Source organism: Oryctolagus cuniculus, chromosome 3 (assembly GCF_964237555.1).
Source record: "Oryctolagus cuniculus chromosome 3, mOryCun1.1, whole genome shotgun sequence".
Taxonomy (NCBI): Eukaryota; Metazoa; Chordata; class Mammalia; order Lagomorpha; family Leporidae; genus Oryctolagus; species Oryctolagus cuniculus.
In genome coordinates this window covers 174123261-174129846 of record NC_091434.1, presented here as the reverse complement: position 1 = coordinate 174129846, position 6586 = coordinate 174123261, and the positions used below count along the sequence as shown (strand labels likewise).

At 40.9% G+C, this 6586-nt stretch overlaps 1 pseudogene; it reads left to right on the top strand.

Annotated features, from left to right (window-relative positions):
• Positions 1-529, top strand: LOC100343890 (ubiquitin-ribosomal protein eS31 fusion protein-like; annotated as a pseudogene).
• The last annotated feature ends 6057 nt before the right edge of the window (positions 530-6586 follow it).

Genomic DNA, 6586 nt, shown 5'->3' with positions numbered 1-6586 from the left:
GGGCCCGCCACCAGGATGCAGATCTTCGTGAAAACCCTTACGGGAAGACCATCACGCTCGAGGTTGAACCCTCGGATACAATAGAAAATGTAAAAGCCAAAATCCAGGATAAGGAAGGAATTCCTCCTGATCAGCAAAGACTGATTTTTGCTGGCAAGCAACTGGAAGATGGATGGACTTTATCTGACTACAACATTCAAAAGGAGTCTACTCTTCACCTTGTGTTGAGACTTCATGGGGGTGCCAAGAAAAGGAAGAAGAAGTCTTACACCACTCCCAAGAAGAATAAGCATAAGAGAAAGAAGGTTAAGCTGGCTGTCCTGAAGTACTATAAGGTGGATGAGAACGGCAAGATCAGTCGGCTGCGTCGCGAGTGCCCTTCAGATGAATGTGGTGCTGGCGTGTTCATGGCCAGCCACTTCGACAGACATTACTGTGGCAAATGCTGTCTGACTTACTGCTTCAACAAACCAGAAGACAAGTAACTGTATATGAGGAGTTAATAAAAGACGTTAACATAAAAAAAAAACTATTCAAAGTAATTGAAACAGAGGGGACCATTCCAAATTAAATCTCCATGAGGCCAGCATTCCTTTGATTTCAAAACCAGGCAATAATACAACCATCACCACACAAGTGAAAACTGCAGGCCAACATCTTTGATGAACACAGATGCAAAAATTCCCAATAAAATATTAGCCAACGGAATCCAACAGCACATTAAAACATATCCTTCATTCCAACCAAGTGGGATTCATCCCAGAGATGTGAGGATTGTTCAACATACATAAATCAGTAAATGTAACATATTACATCTATGAAATCAAAGATTAAAATGATATGTATCTCAATAGATACAGAAAAGGCATTTGCCACAATTCAACATCCGTTTAAAATATAAAACCTGAATGTATTAGATACTGAAGGAACATACTTCAACATAATAAAGGCAATAAATGCAAACCCACATCAATATCATAATGAATACAGAAAAGTTAGAAACATTTCCACTAAGATTTGGAATCAGACAAAGATGTACAATGCTAACACTCTTATCCAATATAGTACTAGAAGTTTCAGCCAGAGTAATTGTGCAACAGAAAGAAATAAAAGCATACAAATTGGAAAGGGTAAGTCTAAACATCCCTGTTTGTAGATGATAGGAATATCTATATAGGAAAACCTAATATCTCCACCAAAGACTGTGGATATCAGAATTGATAAACCAATTCAGTAAAGTTTCAGGATACAAAATAAATAACCAAAAGCCAGTAGCAGTTTGATTGCCAATAATAAACCCATTAAAAAGAAAGAAGAGTAGGGGCTGGTGTTGTAGGACAGAGTTAAACCACTACCTGTGATGCCAGCATCTCATATGAGTGCTGGTTAGATCTCAACCACTCCATTCCTAATCCAACTCCTTGCAAATGCACCCGGAAGGTAACAGATGTGGCCCAAGTACTTGGGCCACTTCACCCTTGTGGTATCCCCGGATTGTGTTCCTGGCTTCTGCCTGTTACCTGCCCGTGTTCTGGGTGGGCCATCTGGGGAGTAAACAGTAGATGGAAGATTTTCTTTCTTTCTCTCTCTCCCTCGTAAAATAAACATTTTTTTTAAAAAAATAAAGAACAAAAATTTTAAAAAGAGAATAAACCTTGGATTAAATTGGAGCAAGAATGAAAAAGATCTTTACAATGAGAATGACAAACCATGAATGAAAGAAATGAAAGAGAAAAATAACTAAAAACCCTTTGTTGTGCATAGTTGGGAGAATTAATATTGAAATATCCATACTACTAAAATCAATTTACAAATTCAATGCAAAATGACATTTTTCCTAGAACTAGAAAAATAATCCTAAAGTTTATGACTTTTACACAACAGATCCCAAATAGACAAACAATATTGAGCACAAAGAACAAAGCTGGAGGCCTCATGATTCCTGATCTTCAGAATACTACGGAGCTGCAGTCATCAAAATAGCATTACACTGGCCTGAAAACAGACACATAGACAGAACAGAAAAGAGATCCCAGAAATGAATCCATGCATCTACAGCCACATGGCTCTCAAAAATGGCACCACAAACTGACACTGGAAAGAGGATGGTCTTCTCAATAAAAAATGCTGGAGAAGCTGGCTATCCATACACAGAAGTTTGAAACTTGACCCTCCACCACACACATAATACAAAAATCAACTAAAATGGATCAAAGAGTAGAAGGTAAGAACTGAAACTATGAAAGCAACAGAAGAAAATGTAGGACAAACAATTCACAACCTCAGTATATGCAATGATTTTTTTTTGACAAATCTCCAAAAGTACAGGCAAAGAAAACCTGAAACTAAACAGATGGGATTATAATAAAAAGCTTCTACACAGTAGAGGAAATATTCAACAGAGGGAAAAGATCAACAGAAATAGAGAAAATGCTTGCAAGCTTTTCATCTGATAGAAGATTAAGATACAAAATGTATTAAAAAACTCAATGGGGTTGGCACTGTGGCATAGCAGGTAAAGCCCCGCCTGCAGTGCCAGCATCCTATATGAGTGCCAGTTTGGGTCCTGGCTGCTCCATTTCTAATCCAGCTCTCTGCTATGGCCTGGGAAAGCAGTGTAGAATGGCCCATGTCCTTGGATCCCTGCACTTGTGTGGGAAGACCCAGAGGAAGCTTCTGGCTCCTGGCTTTGATTTCCACGAAGCTCCAGCCATTGCAGCCAACTGGGGGATGAGCCAGCGGATGGAGGACCTCTCTCTTTCTCTGCCTCTCCTTCTCTATTTGTGTAACTCTGACTTTCAAATAAATAAATAAATTTAAGAAAAAAAAACACAAACCTCAACAATAACCCAGCCAATCACATGACCTGGGCACAGAAAACCAACAGGGCACATGCATGCAGCCTACAGATGGGACGAGAAGTCAGGAAATTCTGGGGACCAGAGTTAGTTCTGCCTTCAGGAGAGTTACTCTTTAAGCCCAGGTCCATCCCTAAAGAAGGGAGAACAGAACTTCCCACCTTCTTTGCTGGACTGTCTGTCAGGAGCAAGAGAAGGCAAGTATATACCTGTGGGGAGCAACTCGGACTAGACTGTTACTGGAATTAAGACTTATTCTATGCATCTGCTCTCCCACAATATGGCGCTGAGAAGGGAGTAACAGCTTCTACACAGCTGCCTCCAGTTCAACCAATAAACAGCAGGACCTGCTCCTGATTGGAGGAGAGCAGCGTACTCGGCGTGTGTGTAGCAGAGTTGGGATTGGTGGAAGAGGACTATAAAGGAGGAGAGAGACAACATGCACCAGGAACACCTGAGGAACATCTGAGCAGCCCCCTAGAGAGCCGGCCGGCGGTGTGCCGCTCCCCCGCGGAAGTGGGGAAAGTGGCTAGGGGGAACCGCCCTTCCACAGAGGTGGAAGGGACGGTAGCCAACCCGGGAAGAACCAGCAGCAAACCCGGGGAGGGCCGAGCAGACAAACAACAGCTCAGGGTCCTGTGTCGTTCCTCCGCGAAGAGGGGGAGCGACATAATGGTGCCGTGACTCGGATAGGAAGCCTAGGCAGGGTTTAGTGTCGTTCCTCCATGAAGAGGGGGAGCGACATATACCAAGGTGGCTGGCACACAAACATTCACAGTTGTTGAGGTAAGATAGACTAAAGTAACTAATTTTTACAAAGTGACTCTAGATCCACCCTTTCTTCCCAATAGACCTCTGAGGAAGCTGTATAATCCATAGACTTTACATGGCTACTCCCTCAGCCTCTTTAAGCCCCAGTCTTGTTCCATGTAAGGTCATGGTTACAACACTCCTCTGGTGGAGTCAGTGGATGCTTACATGAAATTCCATGCATTGTAGTGTTAGCCCAGTTCTGCAACATAGAAGACAATCAGTACTTTCTGTACTTGCTGTGGACATCCAAACCCCATGAGGAGTTTGTTACAAAAGCTTTAGGGCTAAAGCCTACGAACCTACATTTTACTTAAGATCTGCAGGTGCTCCGTAAACTGATGAACTGAGAACCTCTGGGCTAGAAGAAACAAAGGGACTGGCTAAGTCATGGCCTGAAGGATCCACAGTTGGCTGTAAATCTCCACTGCATGTCTCAGAATCCTGAAGTCTGAGATTCAAGGACAGAGTATCTGGTGTGATGCAAGGATGAAAACAATGTAAAACACAGGACTTGAACCATCTTTGAGACAGGCTTACATTGGAGAAAAAGGAGACAGCGATTTCCCCAAAACCGGCAGGAAGAGGCATATGTGTCATATGGAAAAGATTATCAATATGAAGCATAACTTTGGTGAAAAACTGATACTTCATAATGCATGTTAAAGAAAGTAAATCTCAAAACAATCTTTCTGAAAGGCAGAGATGTATATCACATGGATTCCTTCTTATACAATATCAGTGATTCCTAAGGTCTGACGGAGGATAAACAAATCATAGTTTCATGATAGTGATTCTGAAGAAACAAGAAACTAGCCATGGTATAACTACATGTACTTTGTAGGTTTGACAGTAAATGAAAAGAGTGGCACTGTTCTCACCTGTGATAGCTCAAGCAAGTTCATACATAAAAAGGTTTAAATAAAAACTATGTTTTTTTTTCTCTTTGGGTATCAGCTCTACTGGTAAATAATCCACAAACATACAGTTCACCTGGTTTAAGTATACAATTCAGTGATTGTATTTAGAGTTCTGAAACTATCTGTAACATAAATTTTAGAATATTTCTATCACCCTAAAAAGAAGCCTGTACCTTTCATTCTTCCCATCCTTGCATGCACACATACTAACACATTCTTACACTCTCTCCAACCCTGGAAAGCTACTAGTCTACTTTCTTTCTTTCTTTTTTTCCCCCACAGAAACCTTTTATTTAAGGAATACAAACTTCATGCCTTTATGCATTTCATAAATATAACTTTAGGAATATGGTAATTCTTTCCACTGTATCTGCCATTCCATCCCCACTCCTGCCCCTTCCTCCTCCCACTCCTATTCCCATTCTTTTTTTAATAAGATCTATTTTTTTTGCTTTACTATTTTTAATCTATTTTTCCTCTCAAAGAAATATTTTATTTAAGGAATACAGACTTCATGCATTTCATAAGTACAACTTTAGGAATATAGTGATTCTTCCCACCATACCTGCCCTCCAACCCACGCTCCCAACTCTCTTCCTTCCCCCTCTCCCATTCCAGTCCCATTCGCCACTAAGATCCTTTTTTAATGAACTTTATACACTGAAGACCAACTCTATACTAAGTAGAGTTCAACATTTTAAAAAAACCATATATATATATTTTTAAAAAAGATTTTATTTATTTGAGAGGTAAAGTTACAGACAGTGAGAGGGAGAAACAGAGAGAAAAGTCTTCCTTCCATTGGCTCACTCCCCAAATGGCCATGACGGCTGGAGCCATGCCGATCAGAAGCTGTGCCAATCCAAAGCCAGGAGCCAGGTGCTTCTTCCCAGTCTCCCATGTGGGTGCTGGGGCCCAAGGCTTGGGCCATCTTCTACTGCTTTCCCAGGCCATAGCAGAGAGCTGGATTGGAAGAGGGGCAGCCGGGGCTAGAACTGGCACCCATATGGGATGCCGGCGCTACAGGTGGAGGATTAATCTACTGTGCCATGGCGCCAGCCCCAAGTTCAACAATTTGAATGGAAAAAAACACCCCCCCCAAAAAAAAACTACCTTAATAGTTGAGAGAAGGGCTGTTCAAAGTAATTACATCTTGAATTTCACTTCTTTTTAATTAAACTTAATTAACTTTAAAGAAGCACCCAAGATTGATACATCTTTGGGGAGCACTTAGACATAATTAAAATACAACTCTTTGAGGACAGAGGTCCTGCATGGGAAGTTTATGCACAGTGACTTTTTTTTGTTAATTTAACAATTAAAACTCTTATGTATGGCATCAGTAATCACCTGAGGCTCTTGACATGAGCTGCCTAGGATATGGAAGCCTACTGAATTCACAAACTCCATCAGTATTTAGACAAGGCATTCTCTCTTCCCTTCAGTGAAATGTACATCCTTCTCTGATGACCACTTCTTTTCAATGGGGTCTCACCCACCAAGGTCCTTCATGTAGGACATTTTTTGCCAGAGTGTCTTGGCTTTCCATGCCTGAAATGCTCTTATATGGGCTTTTCATTCAGAACAGGAAGCCTTAGGGTCTGATTCTGAGGTCAGAGTGCTATGATTGTCATTCTATGAGTCTGCTGTGTGGACTGCTTCCCATGTTGGAGCATTCCCTCCTTTTAAATTCCATCTATTATTATTACCAGGCCCTTAGTCCTATCCATATGATCACTTTAACACTTAAGATGGTATTTTAACCACCCAACTTAAGGGGATTTGGAGTCCCATGGCACATTTTTAAACAGTACTCTTAGAATTAAGTCCGTAGGAATGCATGTAGAGCTATGTACAGATTTACAGTTACAAACTTCCTCCTTACTCTCTTATTCCCATTCCCACTCTTATTTTTTTACTGAGATCTACTTTCAATTGACTTTATACATATATGATTAACTCTATGTTAAGTAGAGTTCAACAAATAGTATTTAAAAA